Here is a 20583-nt window from a genome sequence, read left to right as displayed (position 1 = left end):
GTATGTTACCTCTCACATGCCTCTTTGTCATTCAGCTAAGAAACAAAGCACATACACATTCCTTGGCTATGACTTCCATTTACTCAATGTGTCATCATATTGCTACCCACATATCTTGTATCATGGGAAACTTTCTATGTATATAGAAATTTAACAAAAGCAAAGTACCAAGAGACCAGTTCAAAACAGGCAGAAAAGTTTGCTGTGGAACTTTTCAACTAATGAAGAAAACTGCCAGCATGTAAATTTCTAAGAAAACTCAACCAGGGGTGATTCTGCAAACAAGAGTTGGTTCTCAAACACAAGGGATGGTTCCTACGAGAACTGTGTTTGGTATGAGCCTTCAAGCATAAAAAAAACCCGAACAGATGTGTAATAAGTACCAAGTTGGGAGTAAACATGGTTTGCATGAAGTTATCAAAGCAGATGCGAACTATAGAATTTCAAAGTTATCACACAGAATGAGGTTTTGTTCCCAGTTGGACATTCTACCTTGATTTTTCTGGAACTCAAATCTAGCTTGACCAGCCAGACTTTGAAGTGGACTATCTATGAGGGGAAATAAGGAGGGAAGTTCATATAGTAGTTCAGAAACTGAAGAACAAATGTTGCAAACCTGTATTTATTTCTGTATGTCCCGATTCTCTGGATAAATGAGATCAGCAAGCAGTACTTGATGTGTTCTAAAGATTTATAAAGGTTCCATGTAGAGATAGATCTTCTATTAATTCTAATCTTACAAAAAAAAAAAAAAAGGATTCTCAGTACATTCCTAGCTCTTGTTTCTAAATCTTTAAATGCTTCGAAGATGTCAACCCAGTGGACAATTAGAAGAAAATTGCTCAATTTCCAGTCCAATATGCCCATATCTGTTTTTAAAAAATCCTAGTGAGATAAACAGAATTTATTTTAGGAAACAATTTATTGATTCTAAAGGCAATCTTCCACCTTGCCTCCAAGAGTTACTTCTTACTCTTACTTCCTTCATTTTACCCATAATAGTAATTCTATGAGATAGATAAATTATATTTATTAGTGATAAAAGTAATCTTCCATAGCTGAGAAAGAACTCGAAGGTAGATCTCCCCAGACCTAGTTAGGCATCCTAACTATTGTACTACATTTCTCTACTTTTGGAGCATTTAAAATATTAAATCTCCTCCTCCTCCCCCTCCTCCTCCTCCTCCTCCCAACTTCTTTTTTACTTCAGGTGTCGAGGGATTATTATCTTTTTGGCTTTTATAATATTATTATTATTATTATTTATTATTTATTTATTAGATTTCTATACCGCCCTACTCCCGAAGGACTCAGGGCGGTGCACAGCCAAACAATAAAAACACATACAATACAAAATTTAAAAAATAGAATAAAATCAAATTAAATAATTTTGGCCCCGACAAATTTAAAACCCCAAACTTTTAAAACCAATTTAAAATTGAATATATAAATACTAAAAAATATTTAAAATTTTAAAAATCTTTTATAAAAGAGGGGGAAAATTAGGCCAGGCCGGCCTGGTGAAATAGTAAGGTCTTTAAGGCGCGGCGGAAGGTGCGCAGATCCGGGATCCTCCGTATCTCTGGGGGGAGCTCGTTCCAGATAGTAGGTGCCCCCACAGAGAAGGCTCTCCCCCTGGGGGCCGCCGAGAGCATATAATATGTATTATAATTATTATCTTTTTATAATATCTTATTATTATCTTATCTTCATTAGACCACATTTTCAAAAAGTAGTTCACATTTTTACTTTGGACAATTGAAGTAAGTTTGTTTACTAGACAGATTTTGTTTAAGCCTAATATTCCTGATTTGGATTGACAAAAGATTCAATTTAATTCAGTTTATTACAGTCATAGACCAGAAACCAGAACAAATAAAAACTCTCAATGAATATCCAATTAAAAATTCTAGAATAAAATAATAAATAACAGATAAAATCTATGATAAAATCCAGTCTGTCAATTATACATAGTCTAACTATACTAAAATTACAATCCATAAACTTTGAAGCCCATAGTCAGTTCAATACTAAAAGGGAAAGGAATAAGCAGTGCAAAGAGTTTACCACATTTGTTGTATAAAATGGCTATGGTGGATTAGACACGTGTTTCTGATGAATCCCCAGTGCTGCTGCGCAGAATCTAGCCACCTGCACTATAGTTATGGACTGTTTGTCTTTAAGCAGCCACTGGAGTTAAGCAGTGTTGGAAGAGCCAGGATATCTAGCAATTATTGGAAGGATATGGATTTTTTCCCCCCAAATCTCTCTGTAAAAGGAACTTCGAAGGAGTATGTGACCAACGATCTCCACCTCTTCTGAGCCACAGGAACAGAGGCTTTCAGTCAATTGTTTGACAAAGGATTTAAAATGCTAAATGATGAACATTAAATTTTACTTCAGCACATAGAGAGAGAGAAAGAGAGAGAGAAAAGAAAAGAAAAGAAAAGAAAAGAAAAGAAAAGAAAAGAAAAGAAAAGAAAAGAAAAGAAAAGAAAAGAAAAGAAAAAGACAACCTACAGAGAATATTCCCAAAGTAATAGGTAATACCCTTAAAACTGTTCCTGAAGGACACTCAGCTCATGTGAACTCTGCATTGATTTCTGCTAAATATCACTTCAGGCTATGAGAACTTCATTTAACTTACTGTTGCATCATCTGTCCATCTAACAAGGATGTCAGAAATAGCCCCTGGTCTACCTTAAACTGAATCCATCTTATCTTTTCCAGAAAGTCATAATTGTTAACATCAGGCAAGGCAGACTTTACCTCAAAGTGTTCCAAGTTAAGCTCAGCAAATTGAATGCATATTGAATCTATCTTATATAACTTTTTTTTTTTTAAAAAAAATAAAGCTATAAATAGGTTGTGTGCATATAAGACATAAACAGTTGCATTAAAAAAATATTGCAGAATGGGGATCTGCAAAGAGATTCTTGATAATAATTCCAGTGCTATGTGTCCTTATTTACCCAGTAATTACAGATACATAGAAATAAATGCAGCTTTTATTGTTCACTTTCAGAACTAAAGCATTAAATCCTTCCCTCTCTCATACACAGACGTATAGATAAAAATCCCACTTATAATTTTGCTGGCAAGGCTAAATTTGAACATATGAATTGAGGCATGGCACCTCTTCTGTGCAATGACTCCACGGTGTTACAATTCCCATCTACTTATGTAACCTCTGACTAGACTTGGCAATCCTAGCTTGGTGATTCGCACCCCTCTCCATGCGTTTGGGTGATAAGGGCAATCTGTCATTCATTCTTCCTTCCTCCAGTGATTCCCTTGCTCTGCTCAGTTGTCTTCTCTTCTTTTTGTCTTCAGTGCCTTTGGTCACTCTGTTTCTTCGATCCATGAAAAGCACATTCAGTCTATACAGAAGCACCAAGCAAAAATTCATTCGCTTGACAATTCTCCTTCTTATAAATCTAGAAGGTAAATTTGTTTGCTTACAGGTATTCCAACAACTTTCTAATTATCTGCATGATACTTTTCATCCATTTGGGATATAGACAATTATCCAACCTTGAGATACAATGTAGTCTCAGTGATGCCAACTCATCCTGCCACATTCCCTACTTTTTAATATAGTTTTAGGGTAGGTTTTTTATTTTTTTGAATTGAGTCATTAATTCTAGTCAGCAGATTACCTTCTAATCAAGACAAAGAATAAGCAAATAATTTTTCAAAATAATTAATACTTAAGATTTTAAAACCGGTACACTCCTGCTGTGAAAGCTTCACCCTGTTTATACATCCTAGAAGCTAAATGTGTGCATTTTAGTATACACATATGGTATTAATTCAATTTATTTACTGTTAGCAATGGATACATTGTATGTATAAGTTATAGATAAGAGTGTCTTTTAGTAAAAGAGGCCACATATTACCATCAATCTTAAAACAGCTTCACCTCCAGATGTAAATGAGAAAAAAAAATTAAGATTTTTTTTAAAAAACATATGACAATTTTTAGTGGCTCCAGAAGAATTGATGAGCAAGTCACTCAATATTTTCTAGAATGTGGTAGGTATTTATAATGGAACTCTTCAAATTGTTCACAGATCCAGCATAGTGAGTATGATGATGTTTGTGTCAAAAAGATTGAAGAATGATACACGGTAAGTCCTACGGCATGATAAAATTTTTCTTTTGTTACTAGATCCCTATGTGAGCAATTCGGAGAACCGGTAGCAGAAATTTTGAGTAGTTTGAAGAAACAGCAAATACCACCTCTGGCTGGCCCCAGAGTGGGGTGGGAATGGAGATTTTGCAGTATCCTTCCCCTGCCACACCCATCAAGCCACGCTCACCAAGCCACACTATGCCCACCAAGCCATGCCCACAGAACCAGTAGTAAAAAAATTTGGATTTCACCTCTGATGGAGAGGACATACCATAACACCTTCTTTGCCAGCAACATATGTTTGAAATCTCCATCAGACTATGCATTAAGAACAGACAGTACAAGTCAGATGTATAAAACAAATCATTGTGTGATTTCTCAAATCAATTTGTCAGGTAACTGATCACAACTTTACTTTGTTGAACCTGTGTTGAATCTTAGCTTAGAGCTCATTATATTATTATTTAACTCGAATAAAAGGATATAAAATAAAAATTATTGAATCAATCCTAGTGCAGCATTAGTCACTGTAGCTAAAACTATTGGAATTTTATCAATTGATAAAATATTGTTTGCTGTACTTGCATCACACATATACTGTGGTATATCAGGCTAATTTTTGATTCAGACAATGTGAGTGAAATCTCCACTTCCCCAAAACTTACATAAATGAAAGAACATGAGAGGAACATTCTCTTATACCATGTTTCCCTGAAAATAAGACCCTGTCTTATATTTTTTTGAACCCTGAAATAAGCGCTTGGCCTTATTGCCATGCACTCAAAAGCCCAATTGGGCTTATTATCAGGGGAAATCTTATTTTTGGGGAAACAGGGTATCATTTTAAAAAATAAAAATAAATAAATAAAATAAAATCATCCAGGTCTTGTGCATATAAAACAGGTTACTAAACACCTTTCACATGAATGATATTGCTAGTTTATTCTTCAAATATCTTCCAAACATCTCCCTCACTCATTCACAAAAGTAAAAGTGTGCTGAGCAATACAGTTGTATTCTTTGAAGCATAAAATAGAATGGAATTTTCCAAAATAATCTTCCATAAAGACATTTCACTACGGTAAAAACCAAAGGCACTAACACTAGTTAACAGTCTAATGGTTTAATTAGCAGTTTAGAGTTATTAAGTAGGCAATTAATGTCCAAGAGATTAATGTTTGATGAAGAGATGTGAATTAAATGGTTTTTGGACTTAAAGTAAACAAAGGAAACTTTGTGACAGGATAGTGATCAAATCAGCAATGATACATATCCCTCCATTTACTTGGAAGTTCATCTGATCGGTCTTGTTGGAAATGTACACATACAGCTGCAGATAAGAAGTTGCCAACAACATTACATTTTACCAATTATCATTTTCAACAGTATATCACCCACTGATGTACCACAGAAACTTAATGTACCTATTTTCTCTACCTCACCCCTCACTTCTGCGAAAAACAAAAGGATCAATATATCACAATCCAACTGTGTCACACATAACTGATTACAGAGTTTCAAAAATTGCTTATGTGTTATCACATGATAATGTTTCATAAGGAGTGAATGTATAGGGTGGGCAGAAACAGTTGGAAACAGATTGTCCTTCAGGCATCTAGGCTCAATGCCATTAGAGGTTGTGACTTTGAATTGCACTCAGAAGCTGACCAGCAACCAAAGCAGTTCATTTAGCAGTAGTGGCATGTGCACACGCTAGGAAGCGGCCCATTACTGCTTGATACCAGCTGTACCTTCCAGATGGTCTTCAAGGATAGCCTTACTGTATGTAAAGTCCATTGCAATAATTCAGTTGTGGCATGACTAGGAGATGAGTAACTGACCAAAGGTCTTCCTGGTTGAAGAAGTGATGAAACTAGCAAAAAGATGGATTTGTGCAAAGATGTTTGAGTAGGAGCTGTGGATCCAAAAGGATTCTCAAGTGCACCAGTCTACATTGGGGAAGTGCTTCTCCATCCATGACCAATGATGGAAGTGACCCTGACCCCGGGTGACCCAATAACCATAACCAGTCAGTCTTGTTGATTTATTATTGTTGTTGATGATGATGATACTTTAAAATGCTGATATTTGATTTTTGTTATTGTGCTTCTTGTCTTTTAATAATGCCCAATTTCCAGAGACTGCCTAGACAACTCCCTAAGTAAGACAAGTTTTCTTGGCACAGTTTTTCAGAAATGGTTTGCCATTTTCTATGGCTGAAAGGGACTGTACCCCCAGCTGATTTATGACACATCACAGAATTTTTATACATTCTAAATTAAAATCCTTCCTATCCTTCCTTCCTTCCTTCCTTCCTTCCTTCCTTCCTTCCTTCCTTCCTTCCTTCTTTCCTTTCTTCCAAACTTACTCATGTCCATGTTAAAATGCATTCCTCCCATCCTGGAATGCGCAAAACTGTGCATCATATTTAATTATAGGAATTCCGGAGGACCAACATTTCTGTAAGATGTCATGTTCAGGTAAGAATTAACTCAATATTTCAATTAAATAATAATTAATTGTTGCTATTATAAACTGAAACTTTTTTCCTGAAACATTTTCTGTAGCACCAATGGCGTGGAAGACTCTTTGTTTTTTACCAGTTTTTCTTATATAAAGAAACAAAAACCTACCAGAAAAGGTAGCTAATATATTTGTGATTACTAACATATGAAAGAGTTGGCATCTACTGAATTCTCAACCTGGAAAAGGAAACTAGACAATTCTAGTTAAGGGTGAATCTATAGCAAATTACACAAAAGAGATGGAACGTTTGTGTAATTGTGCAAATTACACAACAGAGAAGGAATTTAACTATTGTTGCAATAGCTTTCTGCACCTACTTTATGAACCTATTAACAACTAGAGGCAAAAACTCTAATGGATCATCCTTTTCCTCTAAAAAAATACAGTATTTGAGAAAAAAAATGGCATTGCATGTAATATACCTTTTACTAGTTAAACTAATATTTTCCTTCCTTCATTAGATGTCAATCACAATTACACTTACATAATTTTAATTCAATGAATTGTGCAAATTAATTCACCAACAGGTTTAAATAACTTTCACAACAAAATATCCACATAAGGGAATCAGTGATATTCATGTTTTCCCCAAAATCTCAGTAACAAAAATTAAGGCTATGTCACATTTTCAGAAAGTTCTTAAAATAATCATGAATTTGAAAGCTGAGGCTAATGGCTTAAGAGATGTGACTGGGCTCAGAAATGAGGTATCAATCAGATACAATAAGATTATTGGACCTTATTACTTTCTTGTTAATGTTTTCTCAAATCAGATATTAATTTGGATGGGGAATAACAGGCTTCGACTCAACCCTTCCAAGACCAAGTGGCTGTGGCTTCTGGCGTCCCGATATAGTCAGCTGGTGCCAACGCTGGCTATTGGGGGCGAATCATTGGCCCTCACGGAGAGGGCTCGCAACTTGGGTGTCCTCCTGGATACACGGCTGTCTTTGGAAGAACATATGACGTGGCCAGGGGGGCTTTTCATCAGGTCCGCCTGATTCGCCAGTTGCGACTCTTTCTGGATCGGGACTCCTTATGCACAGTCACTCAAGCGCTCGTCACTTCCCACCTGGACTACTGCAATGCTCTCTACATGGGGCTCCCCTTGAGGAGCACCCGGAGGCTCCAACTGGTGCAGAATGCAGCCGCGTGGGGGATTATGGGAGCAAGAGGGTGCTCCCATGTGATGCCTCTCCTGCGTGAGCTGCAATGGCTTCCAGTGGTCTTCCGGGTGCGCTTCAAGGTGTTGGTCACCACCTTTAAAGCGCTCCATGGCATCGGACCTGGGTATCTGCAAGACCGCCTTCTGCCGATAGCCTCCCACCGACCAGTACACTCCCACAGAGAGGGACTCCTCAGGGTGCCATCAGCCAGGCACTGTCGGCTGGCGACCCCCAGGGGGAGGGCCTTCTCTGTGGCAGCACCTGCCCTCTGGAACGATTTGCCCCCAGAGATATGAAGATTACCAGATCTCCGGGCCTTTTGTCGTGCCCTAAAAACTTTTCTTTTCCATCAAGCAGGGCTGGCGTGAACACCCCCCCCTTTTTAGCTCTTTTTAGCTTTTTAGCTTTTTAAGTGTAAATTGTGTTTTAATTGGATTGTTTTAAATTGTGGGCCAAAGTTGTATAATTCTTTTAATTGATTTTAAATTTTGTATTGGTATGTTTTTTATCCTTGGCTGTGCACCGCCCTGAGTCCAATAGGAGAAGAGCAGTATATAAATTGAAATAATAATAATAATAATAATAATAATAATAATAATAATAATAATAATAATAATAATAATATTATTATTATTATTATTATTATTATTATTATTATTATTATTATTATTATTATTATTATTATTTTCCTGGGACTATGTGGTTGCCATAGAAGACTAGGAAAAGAAGAGCTAATAACTCTTAAGGAGTTATTAGCAGGTGTAGCAAGTATGTTCATTTTTCCTCCTGATATTCCTCCTCAGAACATCAAACTTTCTCATATCACTTGGTAGGAATTCTGATCCATCAATCCATGGTCCATTTCTGCAGCTCAGTAACTTTTTAAGATTTTTTAGAACATTTAGAACACAACATTTTTACTTCATACTTCATCATTACAAAAAAAATGGGGGGCGGGAGGAATGTATTCATACATTCTCTTATAGGCCATTTTGCATTTTACTAAACAATTCCCTTCAGATGATAGCCTAACAATTTCCTGTAGTACTCTCTCTATAAAACAGAATTGATACTTCGCTCACTGATGGCGAGTTGTCCAAGGCCGAAGTCAGGAAAACATCAGCAAATGATGACATTGCTACTCTCATGCTTGACTATCTAAATAAGGAGTTCTTGTGGAATGCAGTGTGTGATTTTCATCAAATCTAATGGCACTCTTGTAGCCTGAAAAATCCCACTTCTGATTCATCTGTTCAGAAAGTTGCTCCAGAAATCTGAAAGTGATCTTTGATAAATTACACTAGGAAAATTGTGTATTGTTCCAAATCTTCTCCGAATGATGACTATAAGCAAATTCAAAACTACCACTTTACCCTATTATCAGAACTGTTTGGCAACTATGTATTGATCCTCCACTTACCATGAAAGCTACACCATGCAAGTTGGATATTATCTTCCCTATATTGCTCAAGTGCTTCTCCTATTTGGTCTAAAATACTTTCAGGTGGCTGCAAACAAAGTTTAGCACTTTGTTGAGAAAGGACTGCCCCTTAGATTTCCCTCTGGTATATTTTAGACTTTCCTTTTACTCTAATTGTTAGAAGAGGAAAATCAGTAACACTCTTGTTTGATAACCTAAACTTTGTTGACTCAAAACCAGCAGGATCATTTTTATATAACTATTGTCTTTGTTTCTGAGCTCCCTCTTTCTTCCTTTGCTTTCTGCCACCCCGAGTAAGTACAATTCCAATATGTCATCATTCTCCTAGTTACCTGTGGTTTTGGCCCTCAACTGCCAAAGAACAACCATATAATTTTTCTACATCATTTGACTGGAAAATTGGTGAAACAGAACTGATTCTTTTTTTTTTAAGGGAAATAATTAGTTAACTATTCAAACAATTGTCCCAAATTGTTCCCTTTATTTGGTGTTTCTCAAACTTGGCAACTTTATGACACATGGACTTCAACTCCCAGAACTCCCTAGACAGCATTCTAGCAGGGAATTCAGGGAGTTGAAGTCCATGTGTCATAAAATTGCCAAGTTTCAGAAATATTGCTTTAAGGCAGAGGTCAGCAACCTGCGGCTCTGGAGCAGCATGTGGCTCTTTCATCCCTCTGCTGCAGCTACCTGTTACTCAAAACATGTGTCACAACCACCAATGTGTGACACCCACCAGCACATGATTTATTGAGCTTTTCAACCCCCGGTAGGCCAACCATGGATAAATCCAAGAAAAGAAAAGTTTCAGAAGAAAACAGAACATTTAATTCAACTACATATGCTAGTTTTGGGGCTCAAGAAATACTCAGGCATAGGAAGGGTTTTGTGGCTCCCGGTGTTTTCTTTTCTGTGGGAAATGGGTCCAAATGGCTCTTTGAGTGTTTAAGGTTGCAGACCCCTGTTTAAGGAAATGCATTGAATTCAGGAGGCAACTCCTTTTTTCTCCTTTCAACTGGTACATTGCATATTCTATGGCTATGAAGAAAAAAATAATTCCAAACACACACAAAAAAATGTATTATTATTATTTTTAAAAAACTTACATTCTTTTTATATGGTAGTAGGCTCTGTATGAAGCTTTCATAACATTCAGTGGCAGAAATGCAAAACATCAGCAAATCCAAATAGGGGCAAATATCTTTTCATAGAACTATTTGTTGCTGATGTAAACTATTTAGAATGCATACAAACATAGATATATTCATACCATTTTTAGATAAACATTAGAGGCTACTTAGCAATGCCAGGAAATAAACAGCTGGAATAATTAAATGATTATCCAGGAAAATGGATCATCATTAATACAGTATGCAGCGTTTATTTGATTTTGTTTTCAGTAATATAATTTATTATGCAGTAAAATGTCTTCATATATAAAACATAATTTTATAGAATGTACTTTACTAACTGCATCCAAGAAGAACACTTTATAACATAAAAATGCATTTGTACATTTTTGTCATAATCTGTATATGTCAGGGAATGGCAAACAGATATATGCCTCTCATTTTTCCCCCCTCTGATTTGTTCTAGATAGATAGAATTCTTTATTGGCCAAGTGTGATTGGACACACAAGAAATTTGTCTTTGGTGCATATGCTCTCAATGTTCATAAAAAGACAAGATACATTCATCAAGAATCATAAGGTACAGCACTTAATGATAGTCATAGGGTACAAATAAACAATCAGGAAACAATCAATATAAATATAAATCGTAGGGATACAAGCAACAAAGTTACAGTCATGCAGTCATAAGTCTTTATGGAAGATCTCATTGGGGCCAATCCTATGCTTAGTAAATCAGCAAAAAATATCAACAATGAACAGAACTCTTCATCTATTACTGTTAAGCAAAAGGCATTACCTAAGGTTGTGCTAGAGAGCTAATTTCATGTAGAAATGAAAGAAATAGGATACATTGAGTTCTAATCATGCCGTAGGCACAAAGTCAACTGAGGAACTTTAGGCGACCTTAAGCCATTCACTTCTCTTAGCCATAAGAAAGAGGCAATGGCGACTTCCGGCGGTGACGTCATTGTGTTAGGGACGAAAGGAACGGTTCTCCGTTCTCCAAGTCCCTAATATCGCCAATTTAGGAGCCGATTTAGGCACTATTGACCTCGGATAGGTCAATAGAAAAAAGGGGAAACTCCGAGGACCTCGGGGAGGACAGCAATCCCCCCGAAGGTTCAGGAAACCCCCCTTAATCCTGATCGGGGGAAAAACCAGCCACCCAGCTGGCCAGAAACGTTGACAGCTGACTAAGAGGGAAGCGAAAATCAAATAAAGAAGACTTCGGTGGAAAGATCGGGAAAGAAAAAAGGCTCAAAAGGTATATTTACAACCCATAACGTGAAAATCGAAGGCGGAAGAGGTTAAAACTCCAACTAAGAAGCTAGATAGCGGCGACTGAGAAATAAGCGGAGACAGCTTCCATTTTGACAGTGACAGCGCACAATTTAGCAGCCGGCGAAAGCGGAGGAAACCCAGGAGGAGAAAGCGAGCCCAGGCAAGCTTGGTTTTTGAATATACAGCCACAGAGGAAAGACGGAATTTAAGGAGAGAAAGGGGGTTAACTTGACAGACTTTGTGGAGGCGATAACGAGACATTTAACAAACATTCGATACCGGAAGAGAGAGCGCCAGGAAAACTTCGTTTAAAGTGGAGACCAGTGACTTTTGGAGCTAAATTAAATTAACTTAAGAGGAATATTTTTCTTGGGACTCTTGGACTTTTGGACTTTGGAGATTTGGAGGTTTGGACCTAAACTTCGGGATTTGGATTATTCTACCCCCTACTCCTTTTCTCTCTCTGTTGAAAGGTGGACACTTGGGAGTTTTGAAGCTTTGGTGGACATTGGACACTTAATCTAAAAATATTTGGACATTGGACATTGGACTTAGAACTTTGGACTTTGAACAATAAATAAGAAAGATACAAATTTGGGAAGAAGAGAAGGAAAAGAAAAAAAAAGAGAGAGAGAAGAGAGTGATCCAGAAGAAGAAGAAGAAGAAGAATCAACTGTAAAGTATAATTAATTGTATTAAAAGCTGATAACAAATTAGTGATTAAGAACTATAGAAGGCATTAATATTAAATGTATTGTTTGTGAAATCTATATAATCCTATATACTATATACTATATACTATATATATAACTGTTAATTTAATTTCATATTTACTCTTAATATATAACTATATTTATCTTAGTGCTATATTTTATCTTGGTAGTTAAATATTATATCTTTTTGCATGTCTAGCTTTGAAAACTATATTAGACAGATCAATTGTTTTTAGGATTGAAATTAAGGTAATTGATTTGACAAATACTAATTAATAGTACTTAATAATTAATTTAAATAAGATAGTAAATAACTAAATATAAGGATAGTTAACTGATGAATTGCTGAAGTTTTAGACTTTTCCCTCGCTTCCCCCCCCTTATATTCTACCCCTATGTTTAGAGAGTAATACAGACCAGATAGTTATTATGAATTGAAGATCTCTGTAAAATATCGAAAAAAGGAAAATAGAACTTATAGATAAATTTACATATAGATAGTGATAGTGTGACAAGGGAACTTATCCTAGTTGCTTATTTTCTTGGGATTACCGGGACTATTGAAAGCCACTAACCATACAAAAATCCCAAAAGAAATAGAATAACCTAAATAGAAATCAGTATATGAGATTCTGGGAGAAGATATTAAAAGAAATACAAATGGCAACTACAAGCTCAACAACAATCTCTAAGTTAAGTAAGAAAATACCATCAAGCCAGATGATACTCACGGCCTCCCCAGTACAACAAAAAACAGCTGAAACCACGGAAAAGGATAAAGCAGTTCCCACCCTTAGTATGCAAAACATTCATTCCATATTAACGACGATCCAGGAAGGAATGAATAAAATGCAAGAGACTATGGCCTATAACCATGAGGAGACAAGGAAAAACCACGAGGAACTAAGGATGGATGTGGGAGAGATAAAGGATAATATTAGGAACATGGACGAGAAGATAGGAAAGATACAACATAAAATGGAGGAAAATGAACAGAGGATTTGTAAGGTGGAGGAGAGAATAGAATATACAAATAAGAAAATGGAGAGGATGGAATATGACCAAGCAGCTACAAATAAGGATCTAGAGGACACGGTATCATATCTTGAGATGGAGAAGGCATCCTTCTACTTAAGGTTCCAGAATGTAGAAGAGCAAAAGGAGGAGGACTTAGGAAAAATCATGACTGAGATACTCTCTGAAGTGACCCAGAGGAACAAGGAAGAGATTCGAAGTGGAATAGACGAAATCTATAGAGTCCACACGAACTACGCCCGGAGAAATAAACTGCCAAAGGAAATACATATCAGATTTACAAAAAAATCCTTAAAAGAAGAGATCTATAGGAAGATGAGAGAGGATACAGCTATGTATAAGGGAAGAGAAATTTTAACCCTCAAACAGATACCAAAAAGGACGAGGGACCAAAGAAGGAACTACAACTTCCTAACGGCACAATTAAATAAATTTAAAATAAAGTTCCGCTGGCTAATACCGGAGGGTCTACTAATTTCCTGGGAAGACAAAAAATACAGAATTGATAACGTAGGAAAAGCACAGGACTTCTTTGATCAACACTTTGGGCTGGAGGAGGAGCAAGAGAGTAGAAAAGAAGAGGGTCCTAAGAGGCAAGAGGAACGGCGGACAGAGAAAGAAGGAAGAGACCAAGAAGAGGGGAGAAGATTGGAAAGAGAAAGAATGGAGAGAGAGGGAGCGAGGGAAAAGACGCAAATGATACTCAGAAACAACAAAAGACTGCAATCAACGGATAAATAAATAAAGAGAGATGGAAAAAGAGCTAAAACTCATTTCAATCAACATAAACGGACTTAATTCACCAGCAAAAAGAAAACACACATTTACAAAACTTCAAAAACTAGAAATGGATATTATAACACTCCAAGAGCTACATATTAAAAGACAGCATCAAAAATTATTGGATAATCAAAGATTAGGAAGACTATATGCAGCGCTTGGAGACCAAAAAAAGAGAGGAGTCGTAATATATGTGAAGAAATACCTAAAAACAAAACAAATATATGCAGACACAGAAGGACGTTTCTTAATAATAGAAATACAAACAGAATCCAAAACAATACTATTAATATCTATATATGCACCCAACGCAAATCAAAATGATTTTTTCAAAAAGCTACACAATATAATTAAAGACCTGGAGTACGAAGCTATCTGTATGGTAGGAGACTTCAACGCAATCACGGACATAGAAAAAGATTACCGGAGTACCAAACAAAGTAAAACCAGAAAGAAAACTCTACCGGAACCCTTCAAGGATATGATCAATGAACTACACCTACATGACGTATGGAGAGAGGCAAACATGCAAACGAAACAATATACATATTATTCAAACCCACATCAGTCATGGTCCAGGATCGACATGGCCTGGATGACTTCAGACCTCAGAGAGGAGGTAAAAGATATCGAAATAGCAGTGAACACCTGGGCAGATCATAACCCCATTAGAATAATATGGAAGGGACATCGAAAGCAAAGGAGATGGATGATGGACACAGGAATAATAAAGGATAAGGAATATATACAGATGATCGAGAAAGAGGTTAAAATGTTCCTACAAATAAACACTAAAGAACAGACATCACTTCAAAATCTTTGGGACACAATTAAAGCATATATAAGAGGTCTTACAATCGCGTATATGGCAAAAAAAATAAAGAGAAACAACAGTCAAGGAATAAGTTGTTAAAAGAACTCAGAACATATGAATTAGAATTGCAGAAGGACCCCCAAAACAAAACAATAAAAGCAAAATTAAACCTTACTAAACACAGAATCAATCTGACTACTCAGACAGAAATTGCACAGAAAATTAAATTAGCAAAGCAGAAACACTTTGAGCATGCAAACAAAACAGGGCGCTGGTTAGCGTATAAATTGAAAAAAGAAAAAGAAAGGAGAACAATATTTCAATTGCAAGACGAAACAGGACAAATATATCATACCAACCTAGACAAAAAACGTATAGTTAAAGATTTCTTTCAAAGTCTCTACAAGGGAGAAGAGATTCGGGAGGAAGACATTAAGGAATACCTATGTAAAACAAACATCACAAAATTAGAGAAGTCCCACAGAGAAGCATTAAATAGACCAATTACGATGTCCGAGCTGGTGGAAGCAAGGAAAAAGCAAAAAAACAACAAAGTTCCAGGCCCGGACGGTATACCAACGGAGTTTTATAAGAACTGTCAAAATGCAATGGATGAACTGTTACTCCTGATTCTCAACGATGCATTATTAGAGGCAGAAATTCCCAAATCCTGGACTGAAACCATCATTACACTTATCCCTAAAGAAGACACAGACCCCACACAAATTAAAAATTATAGGCCGATTTCACTGCTTAATGTAGATTATAAACTCTTCATGTTGGTCATAACGCAAAGACTGAAAACAATTATTCATAAATACATACATACGGATCAGAACGGTTTTGTTCCAAGAAGACAGATCAAAAATAACATAAGAACAATTATTAATGTCCTGGAATATTACGAGAAAAGAAACGATAAACAAGCAGCCTTACTCTTCTTAGACGCACAAAAGGCCTTTGATAATTTAAACTGGAACTTCCTCATATCGCAATTAGAAATTATGGACTTTGGTGCTAAATTTTTACAAATGATTAGAAGAGTATATTCCCTCCAAACGGCCAAAATTATGATCAATGGAGATATGACTGAAAACTTAGATATACAAAAAGGAGTGAGACAAGGCTGCCCCTTATCCCCACTATTGTTCATAATCTCTTTGGAAATATTATTAAATGAAGTCAGGAAAGACCCCGAAATAAAAGGTTTGAGAACACGGAAAGAGGAGTACAAATTGCAAGCCTTTGCTGATGACGTGGTGTTTATAATGGAGCAACCGGAAACAACAGGAGCCAAACTTTTAGCAAGGATAGAGGAATATGGAAGAGTCGCAGGGCTTAAAATTAACAAACAAAAAACTAAAGTGTTAACAAAGAACTTGACAAAAGTACAAGAGATACAACTAGAAGACAAATTAGGAATACAAATTGTAAAGAGAATAAAGTATTTAGGAATCTGGCTTACTGCCAAAGCAATAACAATCAGAGAAGACAATTACAATAAATTAATGAAACAAATTAGAAAAGACCTGGAAACGTGGAATAAATTACAACTGTCATTCCTAGGGAAAATTGCATCCATAAAAATGAATATACTCCCTAGATTACTTTACCTTTTTCAAGTAGCCCCAATCTGGCCAGGAAAGAATTTCTTTAAGGACCTTACTAAAATAACAACAAAATTTATTTGGAATGGGAAAAGGGCCAGAATTAAAATAAAATGTATGCAAGATACCCGGGAAAAAGGAGGCCTAGGCCTACCGGACTGGGAGCTATATTATAAAGCAGCGTCGCTAAACTGGATAAGGGACTGGATAGATCTTAAGAATAAAAGAATGTTATCACTAGAAGGCTTTGATCTACATCGCGGATGGCATGCCTTTCTCTGGGAGGGAAAGGATAAGCACCATGGGTATTTTCAGCAACATATCATTAGAGAAGCAAATCATGGCAAGAGGTTAGGAAACATTACACCAAGATCCCACGATGGCTATCGACAATGGAAGCACAAATATATCCCAATGCTATGGACATAGCGAAAATGAGGACTTATAAAGAACTACTGAACAGTGAAGGAGAATTACAAACAAGACAAGAATTACAAAATCAGGGTATAGACATTGATTGGTGGCCATACATGCAAATAGAATCAAGATACAAAACTGATCGGGCACAATTCGGATTCCAAAATGAACCAAATGAATTGGATAAAATATTACAAAGTGCAGATGAGAAAATGATTACCAAAATTTATAAGTACCTATTACAATACAAATTGGAAGAGGAGGTTGTCAAAGAAAGCATGATAACATGGGCCAAAAACATAGGATATACTATTGAATTGGATAAGTGGGAGAATTTGTGGAAGATAAATTATAAGATGACATTGTCCATACCCTACAAAGAAAACCTTTACAAAATGTTCTACCGATGGCACCTCCCACCGGCGCGTCTAGCCAAGATGTTCCCAAATACATCTCCGATGTGCTGGAAATGTAAATCACAGAAAGGGACATATTACCATCTCTGGTGGCTATGCCGAAGGGCAAAACAATACTGGCAACAAATCAAAACAATGATTGAAGAAATTACGAAACAAAAACTTGAAATGAGACCGGAAACCTTTTTATTGGGAATCATCACAGCAAATTATACCAAAGAAATAAAATATCTAATCATTCATATCCTCACAGCAGCACGTATACTCTTTGCCCAACATTGGAAATCTGAACAGTTACCTACAGAAGACAAAATAATAGCTAAAATTACAGAATGCGCAGAATTGGATAAGCTTACAAAAGAAATACAAGAGAAAGATGATACTGATTACTATTTAGTATGGCAAAGATGGTACGGCTGGCTGGAGGCAAAAATAGGAATACAAAGATAATTTATGACTAATCAATAGAAATGTATAGTAGTAAATAAGGAATCAATTATATATATATATATATATATATATATATATATATATATATATATATATATATATATATATATATATATATATATATATATATATATATATATATATAACCATGTAAACAGATGATTACAGACATTGACATAAATAGAAAAATGGAAAATACCCCACCGTTATAGTAACTTCTAAGAGTCAGTCATTGGACTGAATCGATGTTTGTTAGTTTTGTATGTCATTTTATGTATTTATGTTGGTTTTGTTTTTTCTTTTTATTATTAATAAAAATTAAAAAAAAAAAAAAAAAAAGAAAGAGGCAATGGCAAACCACTTTGAAAATCTTGCCAAGAAAATGCAGGGACTAGTCCAGGAGTCAACCTTAGTAGAAGATGCACATGCACATGCACATGCACATGCACATGCACACACACACACACACACACACACACACACACAGAGAGAGAGAGAGAGAGAAAGAGAGAGAGAGAGAGATTTTGTTTTTTTTCTTGCCTTGGTTCAAGCAGACTGTATATTGTTTTGGTTTCAGAAATGGTCTAGAATATATTGTTCCTCCTGACCATTTTCTTCTTTCTAATCTGGTACTAAATCCTTATTTTCAGGATCAGAATCCTGACTGCTTTGACAACAATGTCTGTATTAAGAAATAATTTAGGTTTAGATAAAATATCTGCATAACCTGAAATCTGGTTCCATTCATATGTGGCTTGTCTGCTGCTTTTTTTTTTAATCAGGCCAAAGAATAAACACATCCTAGATATTATTTTTTGGGGGGGCCTAATCATTTTGTCAATGAATACAAAACCTATAATTAATAAGATGTTGCTTCTCAATGACATCTTCATATCTATTTTAGCTAGACATTTAGAGTTCTATGATAAAAAACAAAACAAAAAAATCCCACTTCAGTACACCTTCATTTTTGTGGCCAATATCATTGCTGAAGCAGTAACCGAAGGAGGAAAAAAAATGACATTATATTTTTATGCCCATTCGAGCATTTACTTCTAAAATCAAGATTCTACAAAGCAGCTTGTGTGCAATGACTACTTCTAACTCTAGTAGGAGAATGTCTATTACTAAAAGTACTGGTGTAACCAACCTCTATCCTATTTTTTCTGCTTTTAATTTTTAAATCTATCAGTTCTGTAAGACAACTTACAGATGTGGTTTGTCATTGTTTTCTTCCAGAACAAGACATATGAGACCACACCTTAAAATTACCCTGAAATGTTTGGCTTCTTATCAAATGTTAACTAGGCCTAATATGCTTAGCTTCTAAATCTATAGAAAGGTGATAAAGTATTGTCATACCAAATGGGGACAGTAGAACAGGGACAGTAGGCACATTGGTGCACTTATGCATGCCCCTTACAGACCTCTTAGGAATGGAGTGAGATCAACAGTAGGCAGTTTAAGATTAAAGTTATGGGGGTTTGGGGATGTAACCACAGAGTCAGGTAGTGCATTCCAGACATTGACCACTCTGTTACTGAAGTTATATTTTCTGCAGTTGAATTTGGAGTGGTTTACCTTAAGTTTGTATCTATTGTGTGCTTGTGTATTATTGCGGTTGAAGCTGAAGTAGTCATTGAAAGGTAGGATGTTGTAGCAGACAATTTTATGTACTACGCTTAGGTCAGACCGAAGGCGGTGTAGTTCTAAGTTGTCTAAGCCCAAAATTTCAAGTCTGGTGGCATAAGGTATTCTATTGTGAGCAGAGGAGTGGAGTATTCTTCTCGTGAAATACCTCTGCACTCGCTCAATTGTATTAATGTCTGATATATAGTGCGAATTCCAGGCAGATAAACTGTATTCAAGAATTGGTCTAGCAAAGGTTTTGTATGCACTAGTTTATCTTAAGGACATCTTTAAATTAGGGTTCTGGGCAGTGGTGGGTTGCCCCTGATTCGGACCGGTTCTATAGAACCTGACCCCGATGTCAGGAAGCTTCTGTGCATGCTCAGAAGTGCACGTGTGGCCCCATTGCAAACCAGTAGTAAAGGTAAGTAGAACCCATCCCTGATTCTGGGTTGTTACACAAGCATTTTTCCCTTTGTAAAACTGGATTGAGAGTTTCCTCAAATTTTCTTATTTCCTAATCTTTACAAAGAATACTTTTTTCCCCCAGAAACAAGTGAAATACCTCTGCCTCCCTCCCTCCCTCTCTCCTTTTTTTTTTTACTGCAAATCAATATGTGATTAGGAACCTAATGCACCATATGCAAGTGTGAGTTATTTCCACAATTTTTGAGCAAAGATAGCAAAATATGCAATCTGAATCTTAGAATGTGATGCAGTCCTGAGACCCTATACTGTTGTATTCCAAATGCAAAAGGATATGCAATAATGAACTTGAAAGAGATACATTTTTCTTTTTTAAAAAAAATCACCAGGAAAAGTGAAGCTATTACAGCTACACTACCACTTCCAGTTAGAAAAAATCTGAAAAAGTTTACTTGCAAAATGAGGGCACCAACTACAAGAGACTTTATCTTCAGAGTCATCCCCTGTTTGATATGTTACAGCAGTAGGAATCTAATCTAATTTCCAAGTGTGTCCGGTTAGAAATATTTTCCTACCAAGTGGAAGAATAACCTTTGACATAATTGCACTTGACA

The sequence above is a fragment of the Pantherophis guttatus genome, chromosome 3, assembly GCF_059756535.1.
Source record: "Pantherophis guttatus breed Tessera chromosome 3, ASM5975653v1, whole genome shotgun sequence".
NCBI lineage: Eukaryota > Metazoa > Chordata > Lepidosauria > Squamata > Colubridae > Pantherophis > Pantherophis guttatus.
This window is presented reverse-complemented; position numbering follows the sequence as displayed.